This window comes from Diceros bicornis, chromosome 12, assembly GCF_020826845.1.
Source record: "Diceros bicornis minor isolate mBicDic1 chromosome 12, mDicBic1.mat.cur, whole genome shotgun sequence".
Taxonomy (NCBI): domain Eukaryota; kingdom Metazoa; phylum Chordata; class Mammalia; order Perissodactyla; family Rhinocerotidae; genus Diceros; species Diceros bicornis.
In genome coordinates, this window is record NC_080751.1 from 10,665,290 (window position 1) to 10,680,666 (window position 15,377).

Here is a 15,377-nt window from a genome sequence, read left to right on the forward strand (position 1 = left end):
GAGGATAGGAGTTGGGGCTGAAAATTTCAAGCTTCTAATTATGGCTTGGTCTTTCTGGTGACCAGCCCCCATCCAGGAGCCCATCCAGTCATCTCAATAGTATAAAAGATGATCCTAGTGCTCTGATTACTTAAGAAATTACAAGGATTTCAGGAGGTCTGTACCGGGAACTGGAGACAAAGACCAAATGTGTATTTCTTATTATAAATTACAATATCACACTTATATAGAAAAATCCCAAAGAATCTACAAGAAAGCCATTAGAACTAATATTTGTGTTAGCAAGGTTGTAGAATGCAAGGTTTATGTGCAAAAACTAAGTGCCTTCCTATATGACTAACACTGAACAATTGGAAATTGAAATTAAAAATTAGTATCATTTAAAAAGCACATAAAAATATACTTAGGTATTAAATCTGAAAAAATATATGCTGGATATGTATGTTGAAACCTACAAAGCACTTATGAAAGAAATCAAAGATTACCTCAATAAATAGGAAGATAGATCGTGTTTATGTTTGAAAAAATCAACATTGTCAAGATGTCTATTCTCCCCAAGTTGATCTATAGATTTATTACAATTCCAATCAAAATCCCAGAATGATTTTTCATGGAAATCAGCAAGCTGATTCTAAAATTTATGTGTAAAGATAAATATATGAGAATAGTCTAAATGATTTTGAAAAATAATTACAAAGATGGAAGAATCACACTACCTGAATTCAAGACTTACTCTAAACCATAATAATCAAGACACCATGGTATTGGCCAAAGGAGAGATGCGTAGATCAATGAATGTACCCACATATAAGTATTCAATTGATTTTCTATATAGTTACAAAGGAGATTCACTGGAGAAAAAAATAGTCTTTTCAACAAATAGTGATGGAATAATTGGATATCCATATGAAGAACAAAAATGAAAACTTTAATACATTGTCTTATACAAAAATAAACTCGAAATGGATCATAGACCTAAAAAACTCCTAACACTATGAAACTTCTAGGAGAAATATAGGAAAAAATCTTTATAATCTTGAATTAGTTACATGTTTCTTGTATATAACAACAAAAACACACTTGTGACAGAAAAGAATAAGAAATTGAATTTTAGCAAAGATATAAACTACTGCACTTCAGAAGATAATATTAAGAGAATGAACAGATAATACATGAACTGGGAGGAAATGTTTTCAATATTTACAAGCCAAAAAGGATTTGTAGCAAGAAAATATAAAGAACTCTGAAAACTTGGTAAGAAACTACTCAAACCAATAAAAATGGCAAGGTATTTGAATAAACATTTCAGCAAAGAACATATTCAGATGGCAAATAAGCACATGAAAAGATGCTCATTGTCGTCATTAGAGAAATGCAAATTAAAGCCACAATGAGATTACACATCTTTTAGTATGGGTAAATAAATACCAAACCAAACCAAAACAAATTAAAAATCAAAGAAACAAAAATACAGTGAGGAAAACAAAACAAAAAACTATCCACACAAGTACTAGCATGTATGCAGGAGAACTGGAATTACCACGGATTTGTGGCAGAATGTCACATGTTACAGTCATTTTGGAAAACACTGGCAATTTCTTTTCTTTTTCTTTTTGTGATGAAGATCAGCCCTGAACTAACATGTGATGCCAATCCTCCTCTTTTTGCTGAGGAAGACTGGCCCTAGGCTAACATCTGTGCCCATCTTCCTGCACTTTATATGGGATGCCGCCACAGCATGGCCTGACAAGCAGTGCATCAGGATCCGAACCCGGGCCGCCAGCAGCAGAGCACATGCACTTAACCTCTACGCCACAGGGCCAGCCTCACTGGCAATTTTTTATAAAGTTAAAAATGAACTCACTGCCTTATGAGTTAGGCTTGAGATTTTATTCCCTTTGCTTGGGTAAACATGACCTGTAAATATGAGAGACCCAGGGCAATATGAGTTTTGCCTGGGGAAAAAAAAAATCTGTGCAATCTGGGGAGCATAATTCATACTAGATGAAGTAGAATTAACGAACAAGAGTTAATAAATGAGAATTTTTGAAAATCATAAGAATCAAGTAATTATAAATAAAAACTAATTGGAAATATATAATATGAAAAACATTAAAATAGTTAAAAAGAGCTCAAATATGGATACATAACAGAGTGGACATAGGCAAAGATTGAATTCGTATGCTGTACTGCCAAAATGAGGCACTATACTACGAAAACATTAGAAAAATCTTAATTTAAAAAATAAAAATTTAAGATGCATGGAACAAAGAACTGTAATTATGAATCCAATAATAGGAAAAATTAAATGAGAAGGAAGATAGATTTGAAGAAATGACAACCATGTATTTTCTATAACTAAAGAAATATGAAAAATTAGGTAGAAAATGTTTATAGATTGCCAAATATCTTAGAGAAAAAAAAATTCATATGTTTACACATTACAGTGAAATGTAAGAATATAAAAATCAAAAAAGAAATTGCTACAATTTTCTAAAAGGAAAGCAGACAACAATAAAAAAAAAAAAAAAGAAATTAGAATAACATCAGCCTCCCCATAAAAGGCTCTAGTGAAAAGAAGAAAATAGAGTTAGATTTTCAAAGTACTGAAAGAAGTAAAGTGTATCCCATAATTTTATATCTGGTTCACTATCTTTGAAATGAAAGTTTGAATTACAATTGGCCCTCCAATCCATGGGTTCCATATCCACAAATTCAACTAATTGCCTTCAAAAGGCCTGCAGTGGTTGCATCTGCAATGAACAGGTACAGACATTTTTTTCTTGTCATTATTTCCTGAACAATACAGTACAACAGCTATTTACATAGCATTTACATTGTATTAGGTATTGTAAGTAATCTAGAGATGATTTAAAGTATACAGGAGGATATGCATAGCTTATGTGCAAATACCATGCCATTTTATAGAAGGGACTTGAGCATCCTAGGATTTTGGTATGAGGAGGATGTGGGGGTAGGGGGTAAGTGTATGTCCTGGAACCAACCCCACATATACCAAGGGACCACTGTACAGCATTTTAGATATATATAGAGAAGATGGGAGAACAAACAGAAGGGAAGGAAGAAAAAAGATCCTGCAAGTAACTATGCAACAATCCCTTATTCTTCTCTCATATTTGTATGCAGAACTAAAATTCCATTTGCTATAAGTAAGAGCAGGGAAACAAAGAGATGAGAGTAGGCTAAGGGACATTTATTGTTTAGGGAAATATAGATATTTAAAAATAGATAGAGGAAAAATAAATGTAACCATGATTGTTAGGGGAAATATCAGAAAAATAGAGATGAAATGAGTAATTTTCAGTCCAGCAATTGCAATGCATTCTATCTAATTCAAAGCAGTAAAGAAGGGTAAAAAAAAAGGAATAAATTAAAATTAGCAAAATATAAAGCCTAAACTAAAAAGGTAGATATATTCCAATATAACAATAATCACAAGCGATTAATTGTATTAAACTTACAGTGGAGATACTCTCAGACTGGACAATCACATGAGATTCAACACTTTGTAGTTTAAACAAACAGACTTTAAATGAAAGTGATTCAGAAAAATTTAGTAAAATTTAGAAACGTATTCTAGGCAATGGAAAGAAAGCTGGATAACAAATTTAATTTCAAGGCAAAATAGAATTTAGGATAAAACGCATTATAAGAGATAAAGAATAATATTATGTTCTGATAAAATAAAAATGATGAAGACTATTGCAATAGTCCCCATATATGCATCTAACAGGCTTCCTTCAAAATATAGGAAATGATAAATATCAAAGATATGGAAAGAAACAGATAAATGAACATTTATATTGGAGTTTTAATCATCGTCAGAAAAAAGATCAAGAAAAAAAAACAAGAAAGATTTTGTGTGTATTGCGTGTGTATATGGTATGTGTATAAAACAATAAGATCTTATCAGTAGAGATAGATAGGTAGATAGATACATAGATAGATAGATAGATAGATAGACAGACAGATAAAGTGGATCTTACACGAGATGTAGAGAAAGCACTATCTTTTTGAACCACAAGGATCATTCATAGAAATCAGTTGCATAGGAGGCCAAGAAGAAAGTCTCAGAAATGTAATAAATATGAGTGTACTGTACATGATACTCATGTATAGATGAGTTAATTATTTTTATTTTAAGTGTATGGAAATGATCTCCTTTATTGAGAGTAATCTACGAGTTGTATATATACAACTTTTATAACAAATATTGGCATAAATAATAATAACTGTGTATTTTGGGAGTCAAAGACTTTCACAAATCCATTTTTAGATAACAGGCTAAGATCATGCGGTTATCTGTGTAAGAAAGGCCAGTGGGGCCAGCCCATCTAATGATACCTTCTTTCCTATGTTTGCTGGGAGCAGTGGTGACAGAGCTATCTTCTCCAGGGCTGAGCAGACAGGGCTCACTTTGGGCCTCTGCTAGCTAAGATGGTCCTTTAGTGGCCTGGAAGGAAGCGGTGGCCTGTCCTGGCCCAGGAAGAATCTGCACCCCCTTAGAAGCTCCATCCCCAGTTATTTCTGAGAATCACCCCCCGTCACCTCCCTGAGTGCCTATATCTTGCTCTGAGTGCCACGGGGGAGGATGGAGTGGCCAAGCTAGCCAACAGGGACTCTGGAAAACAAGCAACAAGACAACTCATTCCAGGTCATGACAACTCAAATTCTTTCTTTGTATTATTTCATACAGTGTAAATAGAACACACATCACAGGACACTTTTCACAATGGTTTTTGTATTTTGTTCCATTTACAATGATAAAAAAAAATCTTCAATTGCTACATATTTATAACTGTTTTGATACCATCGGTCACTTCGCTTGGGTGGGTCATTCTATTAAGAGTGAGCTCATTTTGTATAAGTGAACAGAACTATGTTATGTGCATATAAAGAGAAAGAAAATACACATAGAGAAGGACTATAAGTAGCTATAGTTCAATTGAATGTGAGTGTAGTCACTGCATGTAGAGCTAGCAGAAGAAATAAGTTGTCTATATGTTAAGTGGTGAGTTTTATTACCCCAAACGAAGCTCTATCTACAAGATAGAATTGAAAAGATTGTTATTATTGATCAAAATGTGCTCTTCAGTTGCACAGAACTCACCTAAAATCCAATAACAGTTTCTTCTCACAAACTTGCCATTGAAACTAACATTTTTATGAAAAAAGAATAGATCCCAGTGAGCAAGACAGCACTCTGATAATCAATTTTAGAATTTTTATTTAACAGTATTTAGCATTTTGGACAGGCTTGGTGGCCTTGTGCTATATATGGGGAGCAGAGCTGGTTGTACTCAGAGCAACACCACTTGGCTAGAACTTCAGAGATCGTTTCTAAGATAAATCAAAAAGAGCAAGGAATCCAAGAGAACATGACAGAAGCCAGCATAGGGCAATACAGGTAAAGTACAATCAAGGATCTTTGAACTTCTGTCAGTGAGGTCAACTCTGCCATTTTCTACTGCGTACCACACATAGAATGTTTTTATCATTGTTTCTCAAAGAAGGATAGTTCAGTTTAAAATTTTATCAACCATATATTAATAGTACAGGTCACAGGTCACAGAGCAGCTCTTTCAAATTCTGGCTTATTAGGAAGAGAGGAAATCTTCATTTACTCAAACTGACATTTTTGTGGTTTCATCTGGTGCTGAAATTGTGAGATGCACCTTATGCTCTCTGTTAGTTGTGGGATTATTTTGTTGCTTAATAATCAGAAGAAGGCGGGTCATCTTCTGAGTTGAAGGCTAGTGCAAGAATACAAATTCTGATTCTGATAAAAATGTTAGTGTTTGTGTTTCCTTTTCTTTATAACAAAGTCACAGCAAAGGCAGCTTCATCTCTATTTAGGAAGGAGATTAAACAGCCTCCACAACCCATTCTAGGGTTTACCAACCGTATCTGACGAAATTCTCCTTTTAAGTAACCCCAGTCGCAACATCACTGTCTTTATTTCAGGGATGGAACAACCAGTCAGTATCCTTCAGCTTTTGTTTTCCAGATTTAACAATGGCGAGTCTTATAGTTTCATCACTGCAGCTTGCCAGGGAGTATTTTACTCTGAATTTCCAGTCTTTCTCAGAAGTACATCTAGAGTAGAACTGAAACTTTCTTCTGGAATATGTTTCTCCTGCTCATCCTTCTAGAATTTTCCTTTTTAAAATTTTAGCTCAGATGTTACCACCTTTGTGAAGTCCCCTTAGCTACTTACAGGCTGACTTAGTTTATCTTTCCCCTATGACACAACTATACTTTGAATATATTTCCATTTTTAGAAATTATCATTTATTCTGTTATTGTTTATATTTTGTCTTTGAACTGTATCGTGAACAAGTTACTTGAGAGTAGCTACCATCTTGCCCCACCCTCCATCTTCAGGTCCCTAAGGATTAGAAAAGTAATCATTTAAAGTATATTTTCTAATGAATGTAGCAAGCCCGTGAAGTCAGCATTCTTTTCTTCTCACATTCCCAATAATCATGTGCAGGACCTCTCTCAACTCACCATAGGTTCTTCATACATCTACACACAGGAAAAGCAGACAGTCAAGGCCCTAAACTTAACTACATGATCTCCATGCTAACCCTGGAAAGCACTTTCTGGCATTACAGATGAAGGTGGAATAATTTATTTCATCACTGTTCTGAAAATATCTTCATAATAATCAATGTTCCATCAAATAACCTATAGTTAGATATTGGGGTAACATGTACGTTGTGTATTCAAGACAAATCACCTAAAAACAAAATTAAATAAAAAATCCAGAGGTAATATATTCAACTCAACATGTGATTTAGTAAAAATTATTCTTTCTCTCCAATGATGTGTTTTAAAGTAATTTGATAAACATAATCAGATTGACTGCGTATATAATCTTAGCACATAAGTGCTGGTGCCCATTGCTGCTGACAACTAACCATATGTTTGTCCTTCACTTGTTATCATCTCATGTCATTGAGTTTTCCACACGTAGCAGCCTCCTCTTCCCAACCTCAGGTCCCTGATAGTCTTTGCCATATTTCTGTGCCCCTACCTGGGGATAAAGGGAGAAAATCTCAGTGTCGTATATACCATGCACCAGCCACGGAGAAACAGCAGCAGCATCTCATGTGACCTGTCTCACCAATCCCCTTCCACTAACTATGCTCTGTTGCTCTGGCGCCATGTTAAACATAGCACTATGTAAATATGGAACTTCTCCTAAGACTGTATCCCAGCCAAACTCTAGGTGATGCACAGGACAGTAGGCCACTGGCTCCAGTATTTTCAGAGTCCCCACATATATCTGGATAACTCCACTAGTTGTAATTCCTCCCTTCTCCTTCCCACTGTCTCTGAGGCTGGAGAGGTGCAATTTTTGCCTTTGCATTTTTCAGCAATTTCCTTTAGGTCATATCATAACGTAAGTCTATTTATCTTCACTTATAATCATCTATCTTTATAGTAATGATACTAGCTCAAGACAAGGTTGACATAAGGAAGCCATATTGTAGAAAAGAAACCCTATTGTAACTTTGAGTGACCTCTGACTAACTAACTCACCTGGATATGCACCCTCCAGGAGATCTAACTGCACTGTAGATTTTACGACCCCTGCATGTGCATGTACCTTCCAGCTGCAATAAGATGATAACTTTGCTCTTTTGAGTTCCTTAGGAATGTGATGACCCCTGAATGGAGAGTCTATACTGATTTCCATCATCAATGAAAACTGAAAGATCTGGTGTGGCGACTCCCAGTCTGTAACACCAGAAGGTCAACATTCCTAAACACCTCCCCCATAACCCACTAGCCTATATAACTGCTGTAAGATTTTGTGCCCCCTTAAGATGATTCTTGGAGATATTAGCTGGCCATCTTCCCCCTTGCTAGCAAGCTGTGATAAACTGCCCTTTCTTTTCCACCATCTTGCCTCTTGACCAGTGGCTTTTGTCTCGCGGCGAGAAGATCCTGCCCTTTGTGCAGTAACAGTAGCTGTTAGAAATCTTTATTGTGCAACAGAATCACCTGGAGGTCTTGCTAAAACACAGAGTGCTAGGCCTCACTCCAAGAGTTTCTTATTGAATAGCTGTGGGATGGAGCCCAAGAGCTTGCGTTTCTAAAAAGTTCCAGAATGATACTAATGCTATTGGTCCAGAGAACACACTCATAGAAAAGATGATATACAAGCTTATAAGCATTTCCCTTTTTTAAAAAACAACTTTATTGAGATGTAATTGATTATGATATTGTGATTTATAATTAGAAATATATGATTAATCTTCCACCACTGTTCCTGGCACAGAGCTCCTAAAACTCTTGGAATTTCCTAAGTGTTGAGGGCAATAATGATGTCTTTTGTTATGTTAATGAGGTGACTTTCGGAAATTACCTGAGGGCGGAGGCTGGTTGTCAGGAGACTCAACCATGTGATTAGAGGGTTGGAACATTCAATCCCATTCCCCTGACATCCTGAGAGGGGAAAGGGGCTGGAGGTTGAATCAATGGTTTAATCAATAGTGCTTATTTAGTGAAGCCTCCATAAATACACAAAAGGACAGGAAGCAGAGAGCTGCTGAGTTGATGACCACAGGGATATGCAGGGAGAGTGGCAGGCTCAGAGAAAGCATGAAAGCTCTACACCCCGTCCCACATGCCTTCCCCTATGTATCTCTTCATTTGGCTCTTGATTGGTATCCTTCAATATCCTTTGTAATAAATTGATAATATAATGAGTAACCTGGTTTCCTGAGTTGTATGAGCTGCTCTAGTAAATTAATCAAACCCAAGGAGGGGGTCATGGGAAACTCTGACTTATAGCCAGTTGGTCAGAAGCACAGGAAACAACCTGGACTTATGATTGACATCTGAAGTAGGGGGCAGTCTTGTGGCATTGATCTGTTAACCTTTGGAATCTGATATTATCTCTAGGTAGATAGCGTCAGAATTGAGTTGAATTGTAGGAGACTCAGCTGATGTTGGAGAATTGCCTGGTGGTGTAGGGGAAAAACCCCACATGTTGGAATTAGTGACTAGAATTGTATTGATACACAAAAATTACGTATATTTAGTGTATACAACTTGGTGAGTTCAGACATGCATGGGCCCATGAAACTATCACCAAATCAAGGTAATAGACATATCCATCATCTGCAAAGTTCCCTTATGCCTCCTTGTTTTTCATTTTATTTTTTGTGGCAAGAAAACTTAACTTGAAATCTACCCCCTTAAGAAAATTTTAAGTGCACAATACAGTATTGCTAACTACAGGCATTATGTTGTACAGTGCACTATACAGTATTGCTAACTACAGGCATTATGTTGTACAGTAGATCTCTAGACTTTATTCATCTTTCAGAACTGAAACGTTATACCCGTTGAACAACAGCTCCCTATTTTCCCTTCCCTCAGCCTCTAGCAACCACCATTCTATTCTCTGAGTTTGATTATTCTAGATTCCTCTTGTAAGTGGAATCATGAAGTACATAAACATAGCTCTTGATAGGTTAGTGGTAGCTCAAGGAATTTGTAAAGCCCTTTTTCTTTTTGGTTTTTTTAAAAAATAAATCCTGTCTTTGAAAACTATTGCCTTGCAAGGAGTAAAGAGTAAGTAACAAAGTCGACAAATGATTTTGGTCCTCTAGCTGGTAATTTATCTTTCCCTTGCAGCATTGAAACCCGTTGATTCAGAAGGAGGGAAGCCAGAGGGCAAGAGGATTTTCAGGACAAAAAATATTTCAAAAAATATTATTCTTTCTAAAAAATGGACAAAAAACAAGATGGCAACTAGCAAATAATACCTACATTACTGAAACTAAGTAAGGGTCACAGTTTTATTTCAAAAAGTGGTGACCAGGGTAAGAGAGAGAAAATAGAGGAATAATAAAGTCTTAGTTTCTACTTTAGCCTTCCCAGAAGCAATGCAGAGAAGCTAATGGGACACAATCTCACAAATGCTTCACATTTGGAGAAATGCAGACTGAGGAGATGATTAGGCAGCCAGGAGGAAAGATCTGGAAAACCCTGAAGAAAAAAAGTTTTTCTCAATCACTGCAGAGTTCATCAGGCAGGGACATTCCCAAGGTTTGTTATTTGTTTTTCCCCTTCTGTGAGGAAAGTGGGAGAAAGACCAATCAGTATAATTGTGATATTTCAGAGATAATTATTTCTACCAAAAACAGGACAGGACATAAAAGAGAAAATAAGCAAGATGTGATCTATTAAGGAAAGGGTAGCCTGGAGGGCAGAGGGGAATGAGGACCCCACTAGAAACAGTGTGGCCCAAATTTTCAAGGTCTTTTCCCTTTTTACACTGCTACCAGGGGAAAGTGAAGAAGTAAAACAAAGGTTGAAAAATCAGGGAAGAATAGTGTGTTAATTTTGTATTGCTGTATAATAAAATTGCCACAAACCTAGCAGCTTAAAATAATTTGGATATATTATCTCAAAGGTTGGCTAAATCAGGAGTCTGGGCATGGCTCCAATAGGTCCTCTGATCAGGGTTGGTCTCACAGTCTGCAAGGCAGATATTGGCTGGCTGCATTCTCAACTGGAGGCCCAAATGAGGAAGAATCTACTTCCAAGGTTATTCAGCTTGTTGGCAGAATTGATTTCCTTGCCACTACATGACTGAGGTCTTTAGCTTTTCGCTGGCTGTTAGCTGGCATTTGTCTTAAGGCTGCCTACAGCTCCGTGCCATGTGGACTCTCCCAAACGTCTGTTTACTTCATCAAGCCTGCAAGGAGAGTTTCTAGCTCCAGTGGACTAAGACAAAATCTTATATAACAAACCTAATCATGCGGGTGACATCCTATCACCACTGCCATATTCCATTGATTATAGGCTAGTCATAGGTCCTGTCCAAACTCAAGGGATGGGAATTTCACAAAGATGTGGCAACAGGAGGTGGAAATCATTGGGAGTCAACTTAGCACATGTCCACCACAATTAGTTTTGTTAAAAAAGATTCCAGGGCCCCACATCAAATTGAGTAAATAATACTCAGCCAAAGCCCAGCATCCTCATTCACTACAAAGGAAGATACTCTACATTTTTATCCCTGGGATGATATGTTTAAAGAAATTACAAAAGTCATATCAAGCAAGTATGACTGACCAAAGGTCCAGTTGAGCTTTCCCTTAACTGCACACTCCTCACTCTCTCCCACACACTGAAAATGTAGATGTAACACACAATACATAGCTCATATACTGGGGGTCTTAGGATAAAGAAAACATGGTACATAGTAATGTGGAATGAGACTCAGATTCACTATATTGAGGCCAAAAGAAGCTCTAGTAAAATCAAGGATCCACTCTAGAAGAAAATATAACCCAAGAAACAAAACAAAAATTTTACTTAGTGACAGTTTTGACCTACAAAAGATTTTACAGAAAGCATTTCTAGGGTGAAAGGAAAAAGGAATGAAGCAGAGAGGCAAAGACTAGGGCAGTGCTTCTCAAGCTTTACCATCCAGAATCACCAGAGAACTTGTTAAAAACAGATTGCTGGATTTAGTAGGTCTAGGGTAGGACCCAACAATGTGCCTTTCTATTAAGTCCCCTTGTGATGCTGATTCTGCTGATCCAGACCACACTTTGAGAACCATTACAGCAGGGGCAGTTTGTATTTTTCAGAATTGAATTTTATATTGTAACATGATAGATCTAGCGTCAGTTTTCTGTTTTCTGTATCAGTCTGATTCTGCAAGCTGTAGGTGACTTGAAATACCATGCTTGCTGTGTGCTCTGTTTTTGGCCATTTTTAAATGTTTTTTCATCACAGTATAATAAAAATACCTGAGGTACCGGGACAAGACTCAATGAGAACATATACAGATGTAGTCAGTACAATACCTAGCATTCACAGGCACTCAATAAATGCTGCTTTATTTCCTTCATACCTTAGTGAAAGAAGAATAAAAAAGTTATGTTGTTGATCAGACCTCAGTTATTACAACCCTGGCCCGTCTATAATTGTATCAATATCTGAAATTGAGAATTTGCTAAAAATTTTGCTAAAACGTATTTTCTCTAAGGATACATGCCTTTCCCTTCAAACACCCTTTGATGCTCTTTTCTGGCTAAATATGTGGAACAGAAGTCCAATTTGCATTATATGTCAAAGAATGTGTCAGTCTAAGTAGCAAAATGACTTAATGACAAAATTATCCATTAGCAACTTTAGGATGAGTCCTATTTCTGTTTATCCTGGCCATTCCATCATAATTTAATTTCTGATACCTTTTCACTGTGATTATGTAATTTCCTCTATCAGTCCTCAAACTGAAATCACATCAGAATCAGCACTATCACCAGGAGCTGACTTATTTTAAAGTAACAAATTATGATACAGATATAAATGTATAAGTGGTAGTGTAACAAAGTAATGAAGGCTTCTCCAGGAACAGCGTTGTACCATGAACCAGCATTGTTATTTGAAACAATTGGGTGAAAGTGAAGGCAGTGATGATAAGGAAGAGAGGTTAATGAGGCTTAAGACTTCTAGGAGTCTATATAATGGGGAACATGAGAACTTTCCTACCTGCATTACAGGATTTTTGTGAGCATCAAATAAATGATACATGTGAAAGTTCTCAGAAAAATGTAAACGTCTGATTTTTAAATAATTACTCTATGGATAAACAAGAGATTCTCTGTCTACTTCAGAAGAGACTAACAGTTTACAAAGGGTTTCTCAATATAAAAGAGCAGAGACTAGTGTGACATATAGAGTGAAAGAAGGATAAAGGAAAGCTAGAACAAAAAGAAATATAGAAGCAGAGGATAAAGAAGATAAAGAAATTGATATATGAACACAAAGATGATAAAGTAGACTGATTTAATTTAGACCAAATGCATACAATCAAGGTAAAATTGCAAATGGAATAAAGTCTAATTTTTTTTAAATGCACTTTTGTAAAGCAAAACGGATGTACTCTAAAAGAGACAGCTCTCACATAAGATGAGGGAAATCCAAAGTGAATGGATGAGCAAAGATAAGCCAAGAAAACTGTAGGGAAAAAGAGGACATTGTCACCATATCATCAGAGGCGAGTAGAATTCCAGATAGCATGCATCAAAAAGGAAAGCTGTTTTATACGTGAGAACTGCAATGCATCTGTATTAGTCTTCTATTACTGCTGTAAGAAATTCCCACAATCTTAGTGGCTTAAAACAGCCCAGTTTATCATCTTACATTTATGGAGGTCAGAAGTCTGAAAGTGCATCTTGCAGGGCTAAAATCAACATGCTGGCATGGCTGCACTCCTTTTGGAGGTTCTAGAGGAGAATCTGTTTCCTTGCCTTTTCAAACCTTTAGAAGCCTCCTGCATTCCTTGCTTGTGGCTCCTTCTCCCGTCTTCAAACCCAGAAGGGTAACATCTTCCAATCTCCTTCTCTGACCTGTGTCTGTTGTCACATCTCCTTCTGCCTTGATACTCTGGCCTCCCTTTTAGAAGAACTCATGTGATTAGATTGGGCTCACCTGGATAATCTGGGTTAAGGTTCTCATCTCAACATCCTTAAATTTAATCACTTCTGTATAATCTCTTTTGCCATGTAAGGCAACATAGTCAGGTTCCTGAGGGTTAGGCTATAGATATCTTCAGTGGGCCATTTTTCAGCATACCACAGTGGGTAGAGAGAAGCTCTCTGAATGCTCCTCACATTCTCTGCTCATGTTCTGGATCTTGTTCCATATGGACAGTGAAAGTCAGTTGTTTTTATGTCTTCATAATCTCATCCATGAGAGTTTGTAGCCACTCTGGGTAAACGGTTCAATTTAAGTACCTAAGTAATTGCCATAAATCTTTTAATGTCAAATGATATTAACTTTCCATTTATTTATTTAGGAAAAGTAAATGATGGACATACAAAAAGCAATTGAGGAAGAGGACAAAAATTATCTCTTAATTCATGGTTCTCCTCTGTTAATTAAAAAAAACAATAAAAGATCAAGTATTAAAAATAAGGATATATGTAATAATGTAAAAATATAATATTATGTAGTATGACAGCAATACACAGGGTAATGGAAAAAGAGTGACCGGGAAGGGCAGGGCAAAGTTGGCAGAAGGGCTACCGCAGATAGATTGCTAAGATATGGTCTCACCCTGGAGGTGACATTTGATAAAAGGCCTAAAAAATATGTGAGAGAGCAGGTCATATAAATATTTGAGTGCTATGAGGCTAGCATTTTCCAAACAAAGTGACAAGGACAATGGCCTTCATGCAGAACAATCCTGGTTTATCTGAGGAATAGATAAACCTCAGTAGCTAACCCAGTGAGCAAGGAATTAATAGTAGGGAAGGTTAGGAGTGACCTTGTAAGGCGTTGTTTTTTGTTTTTTTTCTGAGTGTGTGGGAAGTCATAAGAGAGCATTGGGTATAAGAGTGAGAGAGAAAGGAGAAAATAAACTCATAAAGTTTTACAAAGTATTATGATGTAAGAGCAACTCAGATGAGTGTTCTTGGTCGGTATGGAGCCTAAAGATATTATAGAATAGATTGGGAAAAGTCAAAGTCTAGTTTCTTTGAGAATTTTGTTACAGTTCAAATTCTCAGAAAGTATGGGAAAATTTATGTTAAGTTAGTCGTGGGATAGGATGTAGTGGCAGTAGGACTAGGGATCCGGTTTAGAAGCCATTGGTTGGACAATTTGAGTTTATTAAGAAGGATAGAGATGAACAATTTGGGGGCTAAGGTCCAGGAATGGATACCATGCCAAACCTTTTGTCTTTCAGAACCTTTCACAGTGGAGATATTATTTATTTAATTATATTTCAAAAAGATCTGCCTCTCTATGTGGATAATTGATTGGTGGACAGCAGGGTGTCTTGAAGAGGGAGATCAATTAAGAGGCTACTTTAGTGGTCCAGGCAAGAAGTAATGGTGGCCTGGGCTAGGTAGTACTAATTCAATGAGTGCAAGGAGATAGCTGTCCCACTCAATTTCCGTTAACTTATGTCTCTTTTACAAATTAAAAAAAAAAAATTATGACCATGTGAAAACATTGCTAGGGCCTTCCCAGGACCTCAACAGAGGCCAATGAAAGCATGGGGCCATGACACTTACAATTTATTACTTTTACAGCATATCCATCTCTGTTGAGAATGGTTTTGTAATGTGGTGAGCTACATGGGTACATGAGAAAGTTTTCGTTGTTTTTTTTTTGTTTTATATTGGAGATATAATTACATGTTTTTATGCCTCTGGAAATGATCTAGTAGAGAAGAAGAAATTGATGATGTGGTAAGAAAAGACATGGTGCAGGTACCAAACCTTTAAATAGAGCAAGGGAACAGATTGTCTCTAAAGAGGAGCAGGGATACACATTAATTGCCATATGAGAGAAGGCAGAGTACACGGGCA